Genomic DNA, 13,040 nt, shown 5'->3' on the forward strand with positions numbered 1-13,040 from the left:
CCATCGATAATCATACATATATACACGTACTGTGCTCAGTGTTGAGTCATCTCTCGTAAACTACCAAACCATCAACGACAGTTGCTAATGCTGGATATGTTGCGATTAGCTTACATAGCATGGGTCATTGATGATAATCATACATATACACACGTGTACTGTGCTCAATGTTAATTCATCTTTCATAAACTACCAAACCGTGAACGACAGTTGCTAATGCTGACTATGTTGCGATTATCTTACATAGCATGAGCGGTTCATCAATGTGATTGACAATATTGCAGGAATAACAATAGTAATAGTACAAATCGTAATGGATTGTCTTGGTTGGTCGACTGTGCACAGTCATGCTAAGCTACCAGCTCTGTGGGAAGAAAGAAGGCTAATGTGTGTCTGTATAACAATTGCATTTATTGGCCCAAATAACACAAAGCAACATCTATACAATAAGAAAAATATATGTACACGAACAAAAACATGTTTAGTTTTATAGTAGTACACTAAGTAAAAAAAGACAAAAGGAATGCGGCCATCGGTGCATTTGGAGAGAAAAAGAAGGGCTCCTCTTCAGTGCTCCTCTTGCGGGTTGCGTTGGCACCTTTATTTGCGACAGACACGCAAGTGCCTGCCTTGCATGTCAAGCACTCAGCTTCGTAAGGATCACAACCCTGGCGAAAGCACGGGAATTTTTTTATTCAACTACTCCGTGAACGTGCGTTTTCGTTTCGGCATTGCTTGTAAGCATTTGGTGTAGACTGGCCAGCCCACCCTACCTCGTAGCAAAGTGACTATATTTGAGGAGAAGGGCGTGACTTATTTGCGAACTATACAGAAAAACCTGGAATTGAGTGAAATGGAACGGAGTGGCAATTCTATTGACAATGTACTGTACATGTATTATATTTGGGGCAGTCCAACAAAATCCCGGACGGTTTTGAAATTCCCCCCGGATATTTTTTTAGGGCGTGTCCGCGAATATGAGGACGTCTGGTCATCGTATGTTAAGTATGCGCATCAGATGCACGAAATAGATTGGTGGAGTTTAGTTACCAGGCCATAACTAATATAGTAACCAGGTCATAACTTATATACAATACTAGTATGCATTTTAAGAATTTTAGTGATCAGTGCGATTAAAAAATGGTGGAAAGAGGCAGCCGACACTGGATGACACTGCTGGATTCTGTCCACAATTTAGGGAGCGCTTTATCTGCGCCTCACGGCAAAAGCCATTGCCAATCACCTGTTATCCAATTTACTCACTGCGTGCTCGTTTGATTTCTTCAGATTTAGGAAAATGCTAAGACACTGAAGCACAAATTAGACTTACACAAGTTGGTTGAGTTCAATCACAATTCTTGTTCAGACAGCTCTGTTTTCAGGAAAGTACAATACAGCGCTGGGCCCTTCAAGAGCGGAAAGTCTCCATTCAGAAAAGGCAACGTCCAAGGTTCTCTGGTTAGCTTATATCGGCTGCACATCCCAGTGTGGGCCGAGTTTGATGGGTGATGAGTCTTTGGGGTGGGGGAAGTTCACCATGGGAGTGGGTGCTGGTTATGGGCGATTCGGTGTGTGTGGGGGCTGTTGTCTTCCATCCCGTCTTTCGGCTTTGGCCAAGTCCTTGGCTGGCTCCCTCTGGCACCTGCTGGTTTTATCTCCACGTGACCTTCCTGTGAACATTCTTCTCTAATCTTGGACATACACTGTCGTACCTCATTCTTTCAATTTTGTCATTTTGTACGAAATTGTTAGGTTTTGGCTGTGACATCACTAATCTATTGCTGTTCTTTTGATACATCATGTCTTTGCTTATTCTTAGTTTAATCATGCTTCCAACCGTATCTTTTCTTTGTTAGGCAAACTATTTCCCTCTGTGCAGAGCGTTCAGTAGTAATCAAAAACTGGCGTCTCGCATTAGTCAAAACATAAGATACAATCAAGTACTGAACGGTCAAGACGACTCTGGCCGTGTCCATGATTTAGAGAAAAAACATCAGGCATGCATTACACAGTTCCTTAAGGGTCATTAAGCTATTTAGGCAATATATCGAAAGTCATTTGTTATTTCAAAGTGCTCAGAAATATATATCAGATCATAAAGTTATAAAAACATTTCTCATCACCACTTATCAAAAATGTCTAGTTATGTCTTCTTTATTGATTTGGTGTGTAGGTATAATTATATGCTTAAAATGTTTCTTTTATTTATTTAATATGTGAATATACTTGTCTGATTATGTACTTTATTCAATGAGGTTTGAGCATATCTGTTTTTGTAGCTAGGCAGGACTTTTTGTATTTTGTCCCCATTTTCTACACTCCCCCTGTTGACCTCAGTTTAACTGAGGTCACCAAAATCGTTGATGCCACCAGGGTCCCTCTGTTGGCACACCACGTCCCTCTGTGGAGCCGCTACAAGTCCCTCTGTGGGGCCGCCAATGAGTGAGAAAAATAAATATAGAAAAAATTCATACCCAGACATTTGTAAAAGATGGAGAGTGGAAAGGCAATTGGCCTAGACGACATTCCAGTGACAGCATGGAACTATCAAGGAGAGATGGCAAGGGAAATTCTTAAAAAGCGAGAAGATTCCCGGAAAGGTGTTGACTTCTAGTTTTTATTTCAGACCACGGCGATGCGCGGAACTGTAGTAGCTACAGAGGTGTTGTTATGTTGATTAAGCAAAGCATGAAGTTATCGGAAAGAATGTTAGAAGCGAGGCTTGGAAATCTCTACTGGCCAAAATAATTAAGAGTGTGGCAGAGACAAAGATAGGACATGCAGATGGTTGGTGGTACAGAAAGATATGGAAACGATCGCTCTGCAGTCGCGGCCCCAAACAGGAGCAGCCGAAAGAAGTGGAAGATGAGAAGGAAAATGTGAAAGAAAAATACATAAATAACGAAACACATACATACATATATATATATATATATATATATATATATATATATATATATATATATATATATATATACCGTATTTTCCGGACTATAAGTCGCTCCGGAGTATAAGTCGCACCAGCCATAAAATGCCCCAAAAAGTGAAAAAAAACATATATAAGTCGCTCCGGAGTATAAGTCGCATTTTGGGGGCAATTTATTCGACAAAATCCCACACCAAAAACAGTCATGAACGAGCAACAACAGGCTAAACGATAGCAACAACAGGCTAAACGATAGGTATGCTAACGTGACAAACACAAACAAAGAGCTGAGAACGGGCCTGACGTAACATATAGAGTGATTAAGAACAACTATTACATGAATAACACGTTTATAAAACCATCAGTGTCACTCCAATTCATTAAATAGCAACAACAGGCTAAACAATAGGTATGCTAACGTGACAAACTCAAACAAAGAACTGAGAACGGGGCTGACGTAACATATAGAGTGATTAAGGACAACTATTACATGAATAACATGTTTATAAAACCATCGGTGTCACTCCAATTCATTAAATAGCAACAACAGGCTAAACGATAGATATGCTAACGTGACAAACGCAAACAAAGAGCTCAGAACGGACCTGACGTAACATATAGAGTGATTAAGGACAACTATTACATGAATAACATGTTTATAAAACCATCGGTGTCACTCCAATTCATTAAATAGCAACAACAGGCTAAACGATAGATATGCTAACGTGACAAACGCAAACAAAGAGCTCAGAACGGACCTGACGTAACATATAGAGTGATTAAGGACAACTATTACATGAATAACATGTTTATAAAACCATCGGTGTCACTCCAATTCATTAAATAGTAACAACAGGCTAAACGATAGGTATGCTAACGTGACAAACACAAACAAAGAGGTGAGAACGGGCCTGACGTAACATATAGAGTGATTAAGGACAACTATTACATGAATAACATCTTTATAAAACCATCGGTGTCACTCCAGTTCATTAAATAGCAACAACAGGCTAAACGATAGGTATGCCAACGTGACAAACACAAACAAAGAGCTGAGAACGGGCCTGACGTAACATATAGAGTGATTAAGGACAACTATTACATGAATAACATGTTTATAAAACCATCGGTGTCACTCCAATTCATTAAATCCATCGATCGTTCTTTGTCAACAATGGGTGCGCACGGCTGAGGGCGCTTGCACTTCAAAATATTCCACAGGCTCATATAATGATAAACTATATTTCAAATAACTATAATACAAGCCAATAATATTATCAAACCATCCGTGCACTTTAATTCCATTAAATCCATCGATCAAATTCCTCGTCCTTTGTCAACATCACAATATATAACTATATTGTAGCGTTAACAAAGTACAAGGATAGACGTGGGTTTTATTATACAAAACAAACTTCCAAGCGTGTGGCGGCGTGGACTTCCAGACAGACCGGGCGTGCGTAATGGCCATGTCCGAGCCCCGCGCACCGTTCGCGGACAACCACTCGGCCGAGCGCCGGCCCCCGACTCAGTAGAGTAGGACCGGGCGTGCCTAAAAGCCATAATAGTTTTTCAAACCTTCTATGTCACTCCAAATCCTTAATTCCTTCAAACTCTTTGTCCTCCGTGTCACTTAGAAATGATCACCGCTAATGATGCTGGTAGTCCTTATGTGGGCACGTTTGTATGTAAACAACCGCCGCGCCGCGCTACTGACGTCACTTGAAATAGTAATCCATTGGTACATCACGGTTCTCCAAACTTTCTTTCTGCTGCTCGATTACTGTTTTCAGCTGCATATTTTACAACTTGAAGTTTGTAACCTGCAAAATATGAGTTTCTTTTTGGTGCCATTTTTCTTAAGCCCACCCAGTTGATGAGTCACGGCCAACGGTGAAATTTAGAGCGCCCTCATCCAGTTTCGTCTGAAAATATAATTTTTTTGGGTTGTTTTATCAAAGTCAAAGTCTGCTTTATTGTTGATTTTTTTTTTTTTATATACTAAGACACGCAAAGAGATTGAAATTACGTTTCCACTATCCCTTGGTGAGATAGTATACATGTGCATACAAGCAACACAAAAAAAAAAACAAGAAGGCACAAACAATGAATAAATAAGAGTGTTGAATAAATGATAAATAAACAAATAATAAATAATAATAATAAATATAATAGGAGCAAAAATGGAGCAAGTGTACATACAGCAGACAGTGGACTTGGATATAGTGCTTTAAAGTGTTAATTGCTTTATTTGATGTTTTCTCTATTTTTTATGTTTTGAATATGTTCAAGATAAAGATATAAAAGCATGTGAAGTGATCAACTATACTAAAAATAACATGGGAAGTGGTCAACTATACTTGTAAGTGATGTCTTAATGATCAAGTAAAAATTTGTGAAAAAAAAACATATATAAGTCGCTCCTGAGTATAAGTCGCCCCCCCACCCAAACTATGAAAAAAAACCGCGACTTATAGTCCGGAAATTACGGTACTCTTGATAATTGAGTCACGCTATATCACAAATTTTGAAAACCTTTTTCCATGTTCCCCCTTTGTACCTATCAAAACCAATTAGAAATATTTTTGCTGTCATGATCATCATTGTGGCCCTCACACTTATTGTTCTTGTATTTTAAATTGGCAATTTTTGTACATTTGAAGCCCTTTGAGACTTGCTTGTGGGCTATATAAATAAACTTCACTTGCCTTGACTTTATTATTCAACTTCTTCTGCCTCTTTTTATTTATTTATTTATTCATAGCTTAACCACTTCCACGTAACCCATCTGATTCACTTCATTCCACTGCCAACACACTCCACATACCCATGCCAAATATTCTGAACATTCACGGTCCCTGAGAAATTCAGAAACCCCAATCCAATATTTCACCATCCATTCTTCATTGCACCTCCAATATCCCTTATCCACTTCCACACAATACCTTCCATTCATCTTCTTTCACTTCCTAGATTCAAATTTCACATCCTCACTTCCAACATTGCGATAAAATTTTGCAAAATTTAATTTTTTCCCTTCTAATTTCTTCTAGTTTTCCTTTTTTCTTCTTTTTTTTCCCCACTGACTCAACCCATTTGAATTTTTTAACTGTTCATCTTATGCCTACCTATTCCAAAACTTCCCACTTGTGGAAAATTTCAAATTTTCAATTTAAGAATTGACGCCCAATTTTACAAAATTCTTTCTATATTTTTATCAATTTTCTGACCAATTCAACACGTTCCAAATTTAAACATAATCTTGTAGCATTCCCCGAATTTTTTATTCAGCCTCTTCGCCTTCACACGCAATTTCTACAGAAATTAATAATTCTAGTTATTATTGTTAATCATCCGTGGCCCTCGTAAGGACAAGCCGCACCAGTAATGGATGGATGGATGGATTGTTAATCCTAACCCCAAGTGCCTATCATAAATTGCCATTTAAATCAATTGTCGCAAGGGTCATGTCAATGTAGTTGTTATTTAAAGCCCTACTGTATTCTTTTTTAAGTAAGTAGTACCCTGTATTACTATTTTGCTGACTATCCAGAATTCCAACTTTCTTATGGCCCCTCACCCCTTCAAGCTGAAATATGCATCCTATAAATCAGTCGCAGTTGATGTGTAATTAAATTCTGTTGTTTTGATAAACGTCAATTAAGTTTAGCAATTCAGCCTTCTGTTGACCGAATCCAAATTTTCACTGGTCCAATTATAAAATTTCATTATTTCAGTTAGATGAATTATGTCTTCGAAATGCTAAATTACATATAAAAATTTATGATCCAAATGATTTAATTTCTATTGATCAATGTCCACTTTACAAAGTTTCTGATCACGCTGTCGTATAATTTGTCAGTGCATCTTCACTGTCCATATTTTGTTTTTTATCCCCGTTTCAGTGTCAATAAGCAGCCTTATTATTCCCTCTTTTATCAAAACTCCTCAGTTATGTCTGCCCCAGCACCCAAACACACTTCCATCCCTTTTGTCCCACACTCCACCAACTTTGTAATGCTTCAGCAGTCTTTAGAAATGTGTCCAGTTTGACTTCATGTGACTCGTGCAAGTCTTTAGCAGCCTCTCCTCTTAGATTCTTATGATGATGATTCAGGGCTGGACCGTCCATTCTCAAATGTGTCCATCTTGTCTTTGTTCTTTCAGTCCATTTTCTTTTTGATCTGCCACTGTGTGTATTCCACCAACTGTATGGTTCTTGTCCTGTGAAGAGCTGTGCTTGCCCCCTTCAAGCATGATAATAGTTCCTGTTGTTCTCCCAAAGGTCAAAGGTGTCTCATGACCAGGGACAGTCCTCTGTTGATTTTGAGGCAGCCAGTAGAGTACAAGGACTCAGTTCAGGACTTGTGCCACGCGCTAGGGCAGAACACTCTGGGACACAAATTTCACAAAATGATCTTCGTGTTATCAGTCTTCCTGTGTAGTATTTGTTCCTTACACCCCAAATCTTCCTATTAACATTTTGTATCCTATCAGTTGTGCACAGTCATCATCTTACTATCAAGCCGCCCTTATCAAATGCTTTTTTTTTTTTTTTTTTGAGTAATCCATCCACCCTACCCATTAACACGGCTAAAATCCTCGTTCCAGTGTTTATCATCAAATAAAGTTCCGAAATCCTTTGTAATAAACTGTAATGTAATTTAACAATCTACCAACATGGATGTATATGCGGTGAATGTTATTGTTAAATCTATAGGTCATACAGCGCCGGTGTTCCAAATATGACACTCCTTCTTGATTTAACATCTCATAAGTTATTATTGTCAGCAGCGCTAAAGAATAGTGCTTGGAAGTGAATGTCTTATCGCCCAATTTAAAACACATGCCACATTTGAGCTAGTATTTATTCCTTTATTTATTTCCCATCCTCATGTTAGCTGGCATGTGTCAGAATTAAAATGAAATTTTGCTTTTAATTTTAAGTCTTTCAAAATTGCTATATCCTTACTGCACCGAGATAAACTGTTAAATATATCTTGAAAAACAAACAAAAACAATCTATGCTCCTGCACAGACTCTTAAAAGTGGCACCCAAATGCCAGATTACAAATCAAACCTCCTCCTTCACTCTCACATTTTTGATAAAACAGTCTACTTATCTAGACACTGTCATCACATACGAAATAATGGCCTGCAAATTAAATATAATGTCGTTGCTCTGGTCCCTCAAAACATGTAACTAGGATTCCGACAATTATTAACCCCCATCAATTGATCAATTATCTCCTCACTAAATTCCTAGCCTGTTAACCTATCTGCATAAAGAAGAGATTTACAATGCAGGGGATAAGAGAATAACAAGGAACACCTTAACAATAAACAAAATAAACCCAACCCACAATCAAAACCAAATAAACTAAAACCATGACATATGTGGACCCACACAGTACTCCAAATATTTCCTCATTAAAAGGTTAGCCTTTTTGTGTAGAGCACCATTGAATTCTAATCATTAACCTAATTTTATCCTTAATTTAATCCCAATCACAAATGCCCACTACTTAATACTTTACTTAGTGTTCTTTTAATAAAAAGTGCTCCCTTGCAATGTCATTTTTATTTGTTGTTTATTTACTCTAAGTGATTTAAATCTTTGACTTATCCTTACATGTGTCCTTGTATAGTCTGATGTCATAAGCAATCAATAATTCCTCCTAAATTTAAAATCTGCAATCATAATTTAATTTTATCCAATTCTACAATGTATGTTCTCTCTCACTCTCACATTTTTATGAGGGCTGGGCACTCTCCTCGTTGGACGAGTTTCTGCCCACAGCCCTCAGATTATTCTGTCATTTCTAATTTTTAGATTTAACAATGCAAATCTGATAAACCATTGTCTAGCACACCGTTTCCGTGCACCAATTTAACGCAATTCCATCCTTTATAACGAACTGATACACAAAGACAAACATACACATAAACAAACACACGGGCCCACAACATAGACATGACAATCTTCCCATCTGATAACAGGGGGGGGGGGGGGGGGGGGCAACTGAAGTGCGGAGAGCCTCGCCACCACCACGTCGCACGATGTAACCCCCCACCTCTGTCCAAAATATGCATTTGTGCCCACCTGACTGTTTGGCCCAAACTTTAGAGCCGCACCCTTTTGAAAACAAAAATGGTTACAGTTTAACCCCACCACACAATGGGATATAACCTTCATGCTAATTAAATATACATTCTTTATCAAATTCTTGTTAAGCCATTTTTCTGACTCTAACTCTCATGCAAAATCAAAATAAAATCAACAATTTTATACAAATCAACTTATTGTTCTTCATGAACCACAAATCATCACTTCCATCCCATGAACAGCACCACAACTAATCACTCACTTCTTCAGCTGCGCCGCTGTCCCATCTGACAGCCAAGCCTGCTTTCCACACAATATCATCATAGACACACTTCAACAATTATGTAGCGACCTGGTTAACCCAGTTACCCTTCACCCTAGACAACAATATAAGTCTCTAAGGTCGCACTATTGAGGTCGCCAGGCATCCGTCCTGCTATATCAGCGATGCCTTCACCATTTTTTTGTATTTTTAATTTTTTTCCACAAATCACTTTTACCAAGTTCCACACAAACACACACTTCTATACAACCACCATTCCTGAACACAGAGCTGAAATTATTAATTTTTGTATTCCGCTTTCACTCCACAACATTGCTGCACTAGAAGAGAGAAAAAAGGTTCCCCCTTACCTTTTGTGCCGATCGGACTGCAATATTGTTGAGCAAGAGCGGAGAAGGAAGAATCCTTTGTGGAGCATGCACTTTCCCTTCTGAAGAAATCACGTCGGATGGTCACCATTTGCTGGATTCTGTCCACAATTTAGGGAGCGCGTTATCTGCGCCTCACGGCAAAAGCCATTGCCAATCACCTGTTATCCAATTTACTCACTGCGTGCTCGTTTGATTTCTTTAGATTTAGGAAAATGCTAAGACACTGAAGCACAAATTAGACTTACACAAGTTGGTTGAGTTCAATCACAATTCTTGTTCAGACAGCTCTGTTTTCAGGAAAGTACAATACAGCGCTGGGCCCTTCAAGAGCGGAAAGTCTCCATTCAGAAAAGGCAACGTCCAAGGTTCTCTGGTTAGCTTATATCAGCTGCACATCCCAGTGTGGGCCGAGTTTGATGGGTGATGAGTCTTTGGGGTGGGGCAAGTTCACCATGGGAGTGGGTGCTGGTTATGGGCGATTCGGTGTGTGTGGGGGCTGTTGTCTTCCATCCCGTCTTTCGGCTTTGGCCGAGTCCTTGGCTGGCTCCCTCTGGCACCTGCTAGTTTTATCTCCACGTGACCTTCCTGTGAACATTCTTCTCCTATCTTGGACATACACTGTCGTACCTCATTCTTTCAATTTTGTCATTTTGTACGAAATTATGTTAGCTTTTGGCTGTGACATCATTTATCTATTGCTGTTCTTTTGATACATCATGTCTTTGCTTATTCTTAGTTTAATCATGCTTCCAACAGTATCTTTTCTTTGTTAGGCAAACTATTTCCCTCTGTGCAGAGCGTTCAGTAGTAATCAAAAACTGGCGTCTAGCATTAGTCAAAACATAAGATACAATCAAGTACTGAACGGTCAAGACGACTCTGGCCGTGTCCATGATTTAGAGAAAAAACATCAGGCATGCATTACACAGTTCATTAAGGGTCATTAAGCTATTTAGGCAATATATCAAAAGTCATTTGTTATTTCAAAGTGCTCAGAAATATATATCAGATCATAAAGTTATAAAAACATTTCTCATCACCACTTATCAAAAATGTCTAGTTATGTCTTCTTTATTGATTTGGTGTGTAGGTATAATTATATGCTTAAAATGTTTCTTTTATTTATTTAATATGTGAATATACTTGTCTGATTATGTACTTTATTCAATGAGGTTTGAGCATATCTGTTTTTGTAGCTAGGCAGGACTTTTTGTATTTTGACCCCATTTCCTGCAACACTCTTTCAGACTTAAAAGCTAACTGATTGTCATTTTTTAAATCATTTGCCCTATAAGAAACACGCTGAGAGTATGCGTGCAACCATTGCTGCTCTGCTCCCTTTTCATTTGGCTCATCAAACGAGGTGAAGCAAAAGCCATGTAAGCTACAAGCGGCCGACTTCCTCACCGTTCTTCCAACGTGATTTCAAAGAGTGACTGTCATCAATTGATCAACATGATGTTGCTGAGAGCCTGTGTGTACCCCACACCCAGCTCCTGTCCATCATGTGTTGAAGCTGTGCCTCGTCAAGAACCTCGCCTCTCCCCCAAGCGGCAAGCGACCAACTTGGAGTTCTTTGAGTAGTTTCGGTAACGTCACACATTCAAGTCTGCAAAATTATAATCGGTAACCGATCTACCACGCCCAGCGACTTGTGTCAGATGATGTGATCTCACCGGAACCGACTTTTTGTTTACAAGTAATCTGTTAACGCAACTCCACTGAGGGTCGTAAGATACGGGAAACTCGCGACTCAATATTGTGACAATATGTGGCCCATGATGCACGAGATAATATTCATGCTATATTGTCAGAAATGTAAACAATGATATATCACAATATACAACTCAAACTTGTGAATGTAAGCCCTGTATAGCTGAAAAAATTAAAGTTCATGTCATGAACATTCATTTCATGTTTTATGTACACCAGTACAGTTCACCGATTTCTGATACTGAACTGAATAGAAACGTAATTTTACGTAGTACCACATTGGCGTCTTATAAATGTAAACATTGTGCAGTTTTTAACTCATTTTGGCCAAAAGTGCCTGGCAAAACATGCTTTGACACGCAAATTTATATCACCATATCACCAGGAAATTATAATCTCATACAAACACCGAGTAAATGCATTGAACAAATCAATGACTGGATGTGCCAGAATATTCTCCAATTAATCAAAGATAAAACTGAAGCAATTGGTTTTGGACTCAAAGAGGAACGATTAAAAGTCAGTGCTCAGCTTCAATCAGTGGTGTTAAAGCCCACAAACCTAGGTAGAAATCTTGGTGTAGTTATGGACTCAGACCTGAATTTCAATAGTCACATTAAAACCATTACAAAATCAGCCTACTACCACCTGAAGAACATATCAAGGATTAAAGGCCTTATGTCTCAGCAAGATTTGGAAAAGCTTTTCCATACTTTTGTTTTCAGTAGACTTGACTATTGTAATAAGGTTTTTACGGGCCTTTCTAAAAAGTCAATCAGACAGCTGCATATTCAAAATGCTGCCGCTCGAGTTCTCACTAAAACAAAAAAAAATAGATCATATCACTCTAGTTCTGAGGTCCTTACACTGGCTTACTGTCTGCCAACAAATTAACTTTAAAATACTTTTACTGGTTTATAAAGCTCTGAATGGTCTAAACTATAAAGCCTAAGTATATTTCTGACCTGCTGATCCCTAATGAACCATCCAGACCTCTCAGATCGTCTGGCACAGGTCTGCTCTCTGTTCCCAGAGTCAGAACTAAACAGGAAGAAGCAGCATTCAGCTTCTATTCTCCAAATATCTGGAACAAACTCCCAGAGACATGCAGGTCTGCTGCAACTCTCAATGTTTTTAAGTCAGAGCTGGACTTTAATTTTTGCTGCTGTCTATTGCTGATTTTATTTTAATTTACACTGCACTGTAACTCCGTTCCTGTTTTATTTGGATTTTTAGTTGATTTTAATTTTCATCAATTTTTTAATGTTTTTTAATGTTTTTCTAACTGCCCACTGTGGCTTTTAATGTTTTCATTTCTTTGATGCCTTTCATGTTTTGTGTGAAGCACTTTGGATTGCCTTGTTGCTGAAATGTGCCATACAAATAAACTTGCCTTGCCTTTTAAAACGCATTCTGAAGTTGTTTTTTGATTGTAAATGTGCATTTTAATTATGAGGTGTGCCCAGAGTTCTTCAGTTGTCTTGCAAAGTCAAAGTCAAAGTCAGCTTTATTGTCAATTTCTCCACATGCCAAAGACACACAAAGAAACCGAAATTTCGTTCCCCCCTATCCCACGGTGACAAGACATGGCTCACAACAGACAAACAAGTAAACAAGTATAACAAAAGCGTGCTGAATAAA

The 13,040-nt window shown here is 38.5% G+C and overlaps 1 protein-coding gene across 9 annotated transcripts in view; it reads left to right on the plus strand.

Annotated features, from left to right (window-relative positions):
- The window catches only part of phf14 (PHD finger protein 14), a 256,949-nt gene that overhangs the window by 336 nt on the left and 243,573 nt on the right, over window positions 1–13,040 (plus strand). The window lies entirely within an intron of this gene.

The sequence above is a fragment of the Syngnathus floridae genome, chromosome 15 (genome assembly GCF_059516105.1).
Source record: "Syngnathus floridae isolate MCC-2025c chromosome 15, RoL_Sflo_1.0, whole genome shotgun sequence".
Lineage (NCBI taxonomy): Eukaryota > Metazoa > Chordata > Actinopteri > Syngnathiformes > Syngnathidae > Syngnathus > Syngnathus floridae.